The 12418-nt window shown below is 40.0% G+C and overlaps 1 protein-coding gene across 4 annotated transcripts in view; it reads left to right on the top strand.

Annotated features, from left to right (window-relative positions):
* The window catches only part of CDK14 (cyclin dependent kinase 14), a 537492-nt gene that overhangs the window by 471321 nt on the left and 53753 nt on the right, over positions 1–12418 (top strand). Inside the window, exon 15 of one of the 4 annotated variants that reach the window (XM_045185271.2) lies at positions 2144–2305. The exons of the other annotated variants lie outside the window; for them this stretch is intronic. The gene's annotated coding sequence lies outside the window, so the exon portion shown is untranslated. Of the gene's footprint in view, positions 1–2143; positions 2306–12418 lie in introns of those variants that run through there. 4 annotated transcript variants of the gene reach the window in all.

The raw sequence follows: 12418 nt of genomic DNA, 5'->3' as shown, positions 1-12418 counted from the left end.
GGTTTTTACAGTTTTATTGTACATTTAATAAAGTGAATAATTGTACAGTTTTATAGCCCGAGTAGTTTCTCACTGTAATTCCAACCTCAGACTCTCCTTAGATGGGTTTGAGTTTGGTTTTTTTAAAACTATATTTATTGATTTGAGAGAGAGAGGAAGGAGGGAAGAGAGAGAAACATCCATTGGTTGCCTCCGATACTCCCCAACTAGGGATCAAACTTACAACGCAGCGATGTGTCCTGAAGGAGAGTCGAACCACAAGCCTATTGGTGTAGAGGACAGTGCTTCAAACAACTAAGCCACACCGGCCAGGGCAAGTCCAAGTTTTTGATGCTGTCTTATTACCAGACTTTCCTCTGTAGATAGTAGTATATGGTGAAGAACAAAATACCAAGCCAACAAGGTTTTTTAAAACCACAGAGCATTTCATAACTTAACATTTAAAGTATTTGTCTTAGTGCTAAGAAATGCTGGTACATTAACACTGGAAATAGCAATGTCCAAATGATTAAGGAAGAACATGAAACCATAATTTAGCCAAAAGCAAACAGAAGAGCTAGAGTAAGCACATCAGATAAGAATCTGAGACTCCAGATTCTTCCTTCACCTACTTCGTATCTCAATACATTTTTCCAAAGACTGCTTTTTGAGTCTTTTTTTTTTTTGAACATCACCTTCTTTCCTATGCCAAGACTAACTGCTCAGTGTTGTTTTGTGGGTTGAGAGGATGGAGGCATTGCAAGACAGCCATGACTGTTTCCCAGTTTGATCCATATAACTATAGCTCAACAGCTGGTGGAGAGCCTTCAACGTAAATAATTTATCCCCACCCCCCAAATATCTCCTGATCATGGTAGGTGTTAGTCTGCCTCTGAGAACTTAATACAATCCTCAGTGGCCCACTATCCACCTGCCAGGACCTGAAAGGTTTGCAAGGGGTCAGAAATTAAGATCCTTACCCTTACCTCTGTCTTGTCCACAGCTTAAGGATAAGGCAGAGAGGCTGGTGAGACAAAAGTTCTTTCCATTTATTTGTACCTTTTACATTTGTAATGTAGGGTACAAATGAATTTTGAAAAGAAGATATATGTGAAGAAAATGAATTTGCAAAATTGTTATATTGTGTGTTTGCACAAACATATTTGAGACCTGAAACCAGCTTAGTATGTGGTCATTTTACATAAATAATTTTCAAACATATAAACTTGTATTTATATATTTGTATCACAAAAACAATTTGTTTTCACTTCCTTTGTGACTTTCCTGCGGTATTTCACCATTCAGAAAGCATTGCTTTTTGAACTCTTTTTTTTTTTTGCATTTTCCAATTTCCACCTTCAATCCATTTCTTGACTTGAAATGTTACCAGAGAGGATCAAAAAGAAAAGCAAAGTGTGTGCATTTGCTGGGAGGTGAAAACAAGGCAGAGGGAGGAAGACTGCTAGGAGGGAAAAAGATTTAAATGAGAAATGGAATGAATGCTTCACTTGTTGGCTTTTAGCACAATTACCATACCTTAGGAAATATGCAGAGTATAGTTAATTACGACTAAATGGGCCCCCTTTTTAGGCCCAGGGAGCTGACTGTCAGAGCTGTGAAGGATGTTGAATCAGAACATCCTTCCGAGTCAGGCGGTGGATGGTCTGCCCAGAGCCAGAGAAAAGATAGCTGGGTGAGAGTAGCCAGGGATGAGGGAGCCATGGATAGCATTTGCATACTTTTCCTGTAAAGGAGGTTTAATCCAAAGAAAGAAGATTTCAGTATTGTCAGGCAGGCTTTGTTCAGGGTGAAGAGCAAAAAGAAATCTGCTGAAGGGGTCTTTCTCAAAGCCTTGGTCTCAGCCTTGAGGTTGTTCTACTAAAGTTATGTTCCTGAGGACTGTTTGCACACTATTGTGTGTTTGAAGATCTTCTAAACCCAAAGGGCTCAAAGTATCGTCCTTTGGCAGCACAAAAGAAGGGAATTTGTGTGGTAAAAATGACTCGTGTTGCAAACTGAACCCAAACACCTTTTGTTCTTGCACAAAATACTCTGAAGTTCCAAGGATGTCTTTCCAAGCCAGACTGAGTGAGTCGTAGCATAAAAGTGTTTGCAGGCTAGAAAACAAGGAAAAACCAACCCCCCTTTTGTCTTTCTTTGACAGCTCAAAGAAGGCCATAATGGAATTGCCCAAAAACAAGATGGCTCAAAATAATATGGCAGATAACAAGCAGTTTTTGATTGGCTTGGATCATTTTTGCCCTATTTCTTTACAAAGTGTTTGCGATGGAAGTGTTTAAGTGTCCGACGCTGAGGCAGATGGTTTGCAGCACTAAGCAGCGCAAGTGTTCGGACCGCAAGTGTTCAGACCACAGCACCAACCTGCTGTTTCATCTGGTGACGCGAGTTGATGCTTCCGGTCTGCGTCCAGTTTTCAAAACTGCACCTTTTTTTCTAAACAACGATGCTCCACTCTTCACCATAAGTTTTTCTAATCAGGACTTGTTTCAATTTCACTAGTTGGTTTGAGCCTAAGTACCCATAATCCTTATAATTCGGGAAAGTATGTACTGAAAACACAGAATCTGAGTGTTAAATGTAACAGTGAGCTGGTTTATAAGGATAATGTGGGCAGTTGGGAGTGCCTTGTAAATTTATGATCTTCCACGTGCATGGAGCTTAATGCTTCAGCAAAGGGTATCTTAACACATTATGTGTATAATTGAAAACATACAAACTAAACATTGCTTGTAGCTGATCAAGCAGGATATATAATAAAACTTCACTTTGGAGGTTAGAAAAAAAAAAAGTATTTATATATAGCAACTGATTTACCTTTAGGTTTTTTAAGGGATACTACTTTATCATTTTTTTTTATTATTGTTGATCCTTTTCCTGGATTTTTGGCACATTTGGAGATCTTCATGGAAGATCCTGTACAGATTCAAAATAAAAGTGAGTAATGAAAAATCTGTTTGTCTATGGTCTAAAAGACAAGCAAGTGTCCATCTGAGTTTCAAAATAAAGGCAAAACCTGTAACATGTAAAAACAAAGAGAAAGATTACTTGGAAATGAGCATGAACCAGCTTGTGAGAGAAAAGTTATGCGCCCTTCATTGGTGGATTAGGAAAACTTTTTATCATGGTAATCATATTTTTGGGGTGTCCACTGATGTTATGATGCCAGTGACTATGGATCACGGGTGAAGCTGGAAGCTAAGACATTGACAGTGGCCAAATGAGTGTGTTCTGAAGTTATAAATGAGTGGATAAAACGGTGCCTGCTACTTTCCTAAATGCATTATTTTTTTGTTATGGTCAAGCTGCTTGTCTCTGATCTAAGTAAACTCTGCTTTGCTGGCAATGGTGTGTTTCTTTTTCCTGCTTTGCATTTTTCCCTGTGAGAAGCGTGTCTGAATTGGGGGGACCTGAATATATCTCTTTGTTGCTGAGCTTGTCAAGCACAGCGCTGTGTTCTCTTTCCCACCAGGAAGGTCAGGCCACTGGGGGCCAATCTGTTTTCTGAAATGAACCCTACTGTCTGTCCCTGGTGTCTGACAGATTGAAACAGTTGTCTGTGTTACTGAGCTTTCAATGCTTATTAAATGCCTCATTTTCCAGGGAAATGGTAGTATATATAGGCTACATTGAAAAGATAAAATGTTTAGAAGGGACTGGACTTTGGATGTTAATATTTATCTAAAAGGAAAATTTAATTAACTTTCTAAGAACGTATTTACAGATGCAGGAAGTTAACTATAGGCAGTGTGTACACCACACACACGGGCACACACACACACACCAAGATAAGCCTTCACTTGTGAGTTCTACTTCTAAAGACTTATATTGTGGGGGTTTTTAATTGGAGTAATAAAATTATGAAGTATGGAACTGTTTCAATAGTAGAATTGTGGAAGTAAGAGTCTTTTGTTCGCTTAGATTCCAGTTTCATGTATTTTGATCAGGGGTATGTATAAAGCCTGAAGAAATTTGTACTGTGCTGAGCCTCCCTTCAATACTCTCCAGATAATTGAGCTAATTAAATCTTTACCAACATTAACACAACTCCAGCATTCCTTGGATAGTGGATAATTATTGCGTGAACATGGCAAGCTTAAACTAAACAGACGAAAATAGAGTTCTGTGGAATGGGTATTGAGCTTATTCTTTATTCATCTTTTGATAAGGTTTAATTAAAACTGCCTCTCCCCATTGTGGTGAGAATGAATGTGCTTGTTTTCTTAGTGAAAAGCAAATTATTCACTTCAGCCACGGTTCAGTAATCAAAGCCTTTGCAAAGTTTTGGGTTATAGTGTAGCTGTGGGGATATAATTGCTGCAATTCTGTACGGGGGCTTTATCTTTTTTTATTACTTTCTCTGATTTATTTTTGTAGAAAGAAACTTGTAAAAGTACATTTTGTGACTTGGTGTGGAAGTACATATGTTTGAAGGCTTGTTATAGATTTAACATGGTGAGATTTTTTTTAAGGTGTATTTTTTACAGCCTCTTGCTAAAATGAAAGGTGAAAAGGGACACACATTTAAATAGTTGGCATTTGAGATGATCTTTTAAGTTAGTGAAGAAAGATCAATGAAATCTTTAAGTTCTGTGCCTGCCACTGGGTTGACATATCAGCAGAGACTCCTAAGGATGGAAAAGTAGTTGACATTTGCAATTTTTCCGCAAATGTATATTTGCGTTCTCTTTCACTTTCCCAAAGTCCACCAGAAATATTTTTTGGATTGTTCTTTGAAAAGGGGTTGGTTTTTCCCCCTTATGTTCTTGACAACTTTGTAGCATGAAAAGAGTTTATGTATATTAGTGACCATTTATTTTGGAACTTATTGTCATGACCACACTGTGATTTCTTTTCCTTTCTCCCTCTTTTGTTTTGAGTCAATGGGAGATTACAAGGACACAGGACACAGGATAATAAAGCCAAGGACAAAAATAAAAATAGGCCTCGGACGTAAACTGAAAGCAGGGACCTAGCGCAGACAAGCTTTCTCTCTTTGTCCATCTTTTCCTATTGCCTTCATTCTGATGCTTCCTGCTTCTCTGGTCCAGGTGGTGGAAACCAAGTCAACTTGTCCCACGATTTGTCATAAAAGGCCAGGTGTCACTCTAAGTCAGCATTCCCAATCCCTCTGAAGGGAATCTGCTCTTCTTGCATCAAATGAATCAGTGCAACATCCAAATTTTAGGTGTCTCTACTTGTCACTTCTTTTTTTTAAAGTATATTTTATTGATTTTGGTATTACAGATGTCCAAAATTTTCCCCTTTGCCCCCCTCCACCCGGTAACCCCACTTCCCTCCAGCAACCTCCCTCCTCCCCCTTAGTTCATGTCCATGGGTCATGCATATAAGCTCTTTGGCTTCTCCATTTCCTATAATATTCTTAACCTCCCCTGTCTATTTTGTACTTACCAATTATGCTTCTTATTCCCTGTACCTTTTCCTCCATTCTTGCTCTTCACCTCCCCACTGATAACCCTCCATGTGATGTCCATTTCTATGATTCTGTTCCTGTTCTAGTTGTTTGTGTGGTTTGTTTTTGTTTTTGTTTTTTTAGGTTCAGTTGTTGATAGTTGTGGGTTTGTTGTCATTACATTGATTACAGTTCTGACCTTCTTCTTTTTCTTAGGTAAGTCCCTTTAACATTTCATATAATAAGGGCTTAAGGATGATGAACTCCTTTAACTTGACCTTGGCTGGGAAGCACTTTATCTGCCCTTCCATTCTAAATGATAGCTTTGCTGGCAGAGTAATCTAGGTTGTAGGTCCTTGCTTTCCATCACTTGGAATACTTCTTGCTAGTCCCTTCTTAACTGCAAAGTTCCTTTTGAGAAATCAGCTGAATGTCTTACAGGAACTCCTTTGTAGGTAACTCTCTGCTTTTTTCTTGCTGCTTTTAAGATTCTCTCTTTGTCTTTAACCTTTGGCATTTCTATTATGATGTGTCATGGTGTAGGCCTGTTTGGATCCAACTTGTTTGGGACTCCCTGTGCTTCCTGGACTTGTATGTTTTTTTCCTTCACCAAATTGGGGAAGTTTTCATTTATTTTTTTCAAATAAGTTTTCAATTTCTTGTTCTTCCTCTTCTCTTTCTGGCACCCCTATGTTTTGGATGTTGGCATGTTTGGAAATATCCCAGAGTCTTCCTATTCTCTACTCTTTTTTTTTTAATTCTTATTTCCTTATTCTGTACTGTTTGATTGTTTATTTCTTCCTTATGTTCCAAATCATCAATTTGAACTCTGGCTTCCTTCCCTTCACTGTTGCTTCCCCATGGATTTTTCTTTGTTTCACTTAGTGTAGCCTTCATTTCTTCCCGTATGAATTTGCTATACTAATGAGATCTCTAAGCACCCTTATCACCAGTGTTTTGAACTCTGCATCTGATGGGTTGGCTATCTCCATTTCGCTTAGTTCTTTTTCTGGAGTTTTGATCTGTTCTTTCATTTGGGCCATATTTCTTTGTCTCCTCAATTTGGCAACCTCCCTGTGTTTGCTTCTGTGTATTGGATAGCATTGCTTTGATCCTTCTTACAGTTGTGTGAGGAGGTGAAGTGTATCTCCCCATGCCTCCATCTTGGCCAGAAGCACTATTTATCACTGTTATTGTACTTTTTCCTCTTCATTTCCTTAGAGAGGGAGGAAATAGAGACATAAGCAAAAGTTTGAAGAATTATTGTGAGGGGGAAGTCACTGAATGTGGTGTTTTTCAACTCCCCTAATGGATAGTGATATCAATCTAGTGGATTGGAAATAGTGTTTCTTAAATGGAATGGACTAGCTGAAAAAGGAAAATTTCAGAGATTGCATGTGTAATAAGAATAAGTATTGCCCTGACTGGTGTGGCTCAGTGGATTGAGCGCTGGGCTACAAACATAAAGATTGCTGGTTCAATCCCCAGTCAAGGCACATGCCTGGGTTGTGAGCCAGGTCCCAGCTTGGGGGCCTGCGAGAGGCAACCAACCGATCGATGTTTCTCTCACACATTGATGTTTCTCTCCCTCTCTTTCTCTCTCCCTGCCCGTTGCCCTAAAAATAAATAAATAATCTAAAAAAGAAAAATAGTTTTAAGAATTTTTTGTTTCAGTTGTGTGTGTGTGTACCTATACTGAGTCACTTAATAAAATGTGTTTTTGCAGTCAGTGGCAGCCACAAGTTTGAACGCCAGTGACTGCTCTTCAGATCCCTTTCAAGGCTTCTCCTGGGAGGCAGGGGGAGGGAAGTCAACACTGGGCAGGGCTCCAAGCCCATCACTCTCCCCATCAAAGTAGCTCTACTTTAATCTGCTTTATACTTTGTTTCCACCTAAGATGTCTTTTAAACAAAGGATGCAGTAGCCAGAAGTTTGAACAAATGATTTCTCAGGTCCCTTCCTGGGATTTTTAGAGCTAAGTACAGTAGCCACAGGAATCAGATCAGCATTATTTTGGTTTTCTGTATTAAGGAGGGCTTGGGAAACCATCCAGCCCTCAGTTATTTGGGTTTGTTTTTTTTTTTTCCTTTCTTTGAAAAGTTGACATGCAGTTTCCCTACTTAATCCCATGAAAATAAAACTCAGAGTTAGCATAGAACCAGGACCACACTACATCCGAATGGACTTTAAACAGCTCACAATTTAAAAAGGGAGAAAGCAGTGAGTCCTTCTCCCTGCACTTTTTCCTGTTCATTTCTTTGGGGAGGAATGAAAGGCAGCAGTGAGCAATGACGATGTGAGTGGGAAGGATCTGGGCAGCCTCCTCACACACCCGAATAAGGTCCTTGGAACTGAGGATCATGGAGAGAGGCAATCTGTCTGATAGAAATAAATCGTAAGAGAACAAAGACTAAATGAGAAAAACAAACTGACTTCTCTTACAACTGCTCATTATATGACTTCCTTCGGAAAGTTGAAATAGGTTTAGCAATTGCTTTCTCAGCCCTTGGCGTTGTTGGGGGATGTGACACACAGAGTCTGGAAAGCCCTAGAATCTGGTGTTGAGCTCTTTTGTTTAATTATGAGTTCCATTGTGCCTATTTCCAAAAACATGTGAAGCACTTACGGGCTTCCTTTATTTGGCCATTATGTTAGCGAACCTTTTATTAGTCACTCATTTCATTCACTTCAGTCCTGTTAGCAGTAGACTCCACTCAGTATAGCAAGTTCTTTACCTCCCGATGCCTTGTAGGGTAGGGAGTAAAATCTTTGGCTTGGCCCAGCAGCCTGCATTTTGATACTTCACAGCACTGCTTACTATTTCTGTGACCCGGGCTGAGTATGAACCTTTCTAGGCCTCAGTTTCCTCATCTGTAAATCAGGCCTAGGAACAGTGCCTATCTTACCAGCGTGTTGTGGGTAGTAAGCGGGATGATAAATGTAAAGTATTTAGTACCGTGCTTGCTGGGCTCGTAATAAGCAAGCACTGTACTAAACGTGTTTAATGACTTATGGATCCTAGATTTCATGAAGATCATGAGAAATGAAAGATTTATTTGAACTCTTTTATGATAACTTTTTCACTTGTCTTTCCACTTCCTTTATCTAAAATGGAAAAAAAAAAAAAAGCTAGACATTCTTGTGTGTGTTTTGTGCTTCTGAGTGGGCTCCAACTCCTGGAGACTACAAAAGAGTGGTGTCCACAGTGCCCGTCCTCCCCAGCCCTGTGCAGCTCTGCAGACTCACGCCTATGGCTTCTCTTATGCAGTCACCCCATCTCACATTTGGTCTTCCTGTTTTCCTGCTGCCGTCTAGTTTCCCAGCACCGTTGTCGTTTCCGAAGATCCCCACGCTCTTATGGTGTGCTCAGAGTAGGACCACTTCAGTTTTGTCATTTTTGCCTTCAGAGATGTTTCAGGCTCAGTGTGCTCTAGGACCCAGTAGTCCATCTTTCTGGTGGTCCAGGGTAACTGTAGAGCTCTCCTCCAACCCCATATTTCAAATGAATTGATTTTTTTTCCTGTCAGCCTTCTATACTGTCTAAATTTCATTTCCATACATAGTAATTGGGAAGATGAGGGTATAAATAATCTTAGCCTTGGTCTCTAGAGACACTTTTTTTTTTAAAGATTTTATTTATTTATTTTTAGACAGAGGAGAAGAGAGGGAGAAAGAGAGTGGTGGAAACATCAACATGAGGTTGCCTCTTATGCACCCTGCACTGGGGATCTGGCCCACAACCCAGGCATGTGCCCTGACTGGCAGTCGGACCAGTGACCCTTTGATTCGCAGGCGGGCACTCAATCCACTGAGCCACACCAGCCAGGAACTCCAGTGACACATCTTTGTTCTTGATGATCTTCCCTAATTTTCCCATTGTTGCCCTTCCGAGTCTCAACCTTCTCTTGACTTCTTGGCTCAAGCCTCCATTTGAATTGATGACTAAACCGGAGTAAGCAAAATCTTTAACAATTTCAATGCCTTCGTTGTTAAAGTTGTGTATTTCTTCTGTAGTCATAATTGCTATCTTTTTGAGGTTCAAGTGCAGTCCTGCTTTGGCATTTTCTTCTTTCACTTTCATCAAAAGTCATTTCAAAGCATTGCTACTTTCTGCCAGTAAGACATTGCCATCTGCATATCTTCCACCAATTTTTACTCCTCCTTCCTTGGAGCCTCACCTGGTTTTTCCTACATGTTCTACATACAGATTAAACAAATGGGAAGATAAAGTGCACCTTTGTCTGACACCTTTGCCTGTAGGAAACCATTCTGTCTCTCTATATTCTGTCCTGACAGTGGCTTCCTGACCACAATGCAGGTTACATGGCAGGACAATCAAATGCTGAGGCCTGCCCATTTCTTTCAGAGCAACGCATAGCTGCTCATGATCAACATAGTCAATGGCTTTACTGTGGTCTATGAGACATAAACTAACCTTCTGAAATTCTTTGGAGCCCTCCAGCATCCAACAGATGCTTGTGATTAGATATCAAGTGGCTCTTCCTCTTCTGAATCCAGCTTGATCATTCAGCATTTCTTGCTTTCTGTAAGGCAGAAGTCTTTGTTGCACCACCTTTAACATCTCTTCACTTGTGGGGCAATTAGAACAATGGTCCTATAGTTACTGCACTCCTTGGCAGCTCTTTTCTCGAAGATTGGGTATATATTTAACATTCCCAGTCTGTGAGCCATTGTTTTGTTTTCCATGTTTGTTGACATATTCTTGTTAGGATTTTGACAGATTCAGTCTTCTGTGCCTTGAAATAAGTCTATCATCTCCCATCTAGCCCTGGTGATTTATTCCTTCCCAATATCTTCAGGGCAGCTTTCACTTCAGCTTCTCGAATTACAGGTGTTTCCTCATTGGAATCTTCTTCTAAGGTGTGTCTCGTCCTTTTGTCTCTTCTGTATAGATTTTCAGTAGATTGTCTCCACCTTCCCTTTATTTTCTCCTGGTTACATAACACCCTCCCTTGTTGGTCATTCAGCATTTCTAGTTTAAGTTTAGATTTCCCTTTTATTTCTTGAATCTCCTGGTAGAGATCTCTTCTTTTCCCATTCTTGTTGTTCTCTTCTATCACTTTACTATTGCAAGTTCTCTGTCCCTGCGCTAGTCATTGAAAACTGCATCCTGCCTTCTAACCTTTCCATCATCACCTTTCACATTCGCCTCCTGCCTATCTTTAGCAATTTTTAGTGTTTCTTCTGTCATCCATCTTGATTTTTCTTTCCTTTTTACTTCCAGCATTGTCTTTTCACATTCTTCCCAGATATTTCTAGTTTCAGTTCACAGTTCTTCTGCTTCTCGGTCAATCAAGTTTGAACACTACAAATCTGTTCTGTATGTATGTGTTTGAAGCTAGACCAAGAAAGGTAAGGGCTCTAACAGCAGAGTGTGTGAGTGGGTACATGGGTGCCTGGGGAAGGTCTGGAAAGGGAATCTGACCAAAGACCAGTTACTGTAACATCCAAACAAGCACCAGCTCCTCTTTTCCTTAATCTTTTCTCTATGCCTTGTATTTCTAGAGAATTCTGCTCTGCCATAAAACACAGTAATCAGGTCACTAGTAATGACAGTGACAACTTCTCACTTTGTGAGGCTACTGTGTGCCAGGTATCATATTGTTACACGAATACTCTCAGTGTGTCCCTGCACCAGCCCTTGACGGTCAGCGTTCTCATCCCCATTTTGCAGAGGAGGAGACTGAGACGTGAGCTGTCCGTTCACATCCCCAGCCTCCCACAGCTGAGTGCTGGAGCTGCAGTCGTACCCAGTTCAGCAAAGTGCCCGAGACGCAGGGGGTGACGTGTCATCTGGCAGCCCTCATCTCCAGCCCAACTCGGAGAGGCCTGCTTCGTTTTGGGTGTTTCAGTCGTAACCGGTCTAAGCCTCTGCAGTTACTTAGTTGCTCATGTCTAGGGGAATTTGACTACCTCCGGAGATAAGATTAGAAATGTAAGAACTACAGAGCCCCCAAACCCTGTCCAAATTGAGTTAATTAATCCGTAACTCCAACACCCTAAAGGCCCTATTTAAATACAATCTCACTGTTAGTGAGAAGCTCCAGGAACCTTGATTAAAACTGAAGCCGTCAGAAATAAAATGTATAAATCTGTCTTTAATCTAAAATTCTCAACGCGAAAATGTGGAGTCTCCTATTGTTTCAGGTGGCTCTTAAAATACATGTCACAGTTATTAATAAAGTGACAGTGTTTCATATAAATTTCATGAAGGTACGATTGGTCTGAAAAAACCTGAGATTTCTGCATCAGCATTTCACAACATATTCTTAAGATACTGTTATTAAGGGCGTATTTGGATGGTATTGTCATTTTATAGATATTTCTTTCAGAATTAAAAATGCAGTAGGTACTGTAGAATTCAGCTGCAGCTCTCATCTCTGACCAGTCTCCACAGATTCAAGCAGCTTTCCCTTATTTCTGTCAATACAGGGGGAAATGACAGAGCATTCAGAAATCAGTGTATTCGAAGCTGCACTGTTTGAATTGCAGCTGTACTCTCTTAGTAATTTTAGGCATAGTCTCATAGTAAAGTTAGTTTGTGCTTTTTTAAGCATTTTAAAAATTATATTGATTGATTAATTGATTGAGAGAGAGGTGCATATATTGATTGATTCTTGTATGTGCCCTAACCTGAGATCAAACCCACAACATCCACGTATCAGGAGATTCTCCAGCCAACTGAGCTACCCAGCCACAGCCTAATTTGTGCTTCTTCAAACACTAACCATTTTGGAGCAAGAATTCTAGAATGTCCTGAGGCCTGGAGCAAGTCCACGAAAGAGATAATCCACTGACAGGTATTTGAGGGCATTAAAAAAAATGTATATTAAAGGAAATAAAGTAAAAAAAAATCAAAGAGAAGAAAACATGCGAGGGAAAGGTGATTGGAAGGAGAAACATAAACAGTTGCTAGCTTTTCATTTTTACTATCATACTTTTAGGTTATACCCTTATAGTTGGATAGTACCAGGGACATAATAAGGA

This window comes from Desmodus rotundus, chromosome 6 (assembly GCF_022682495.2).
Source record: "Desmodus rotundus isolate HL8 chromosome 6, HLdesRot8A.1, whole genome shotgun sequence".
NCBI classification, from domain to species: domain Eukaryota; kingdom Metazoa; phylum Chordata; class Mammalia; order Chiroptera; family Phyllostomidae; genus Desmodus; species Desmodus rotundus.
The sequence above is the reverse complement of the archived record's forward strand: the minus strand, read 5'-3'. Positions and strand labels throughout refer to the sequence as shown.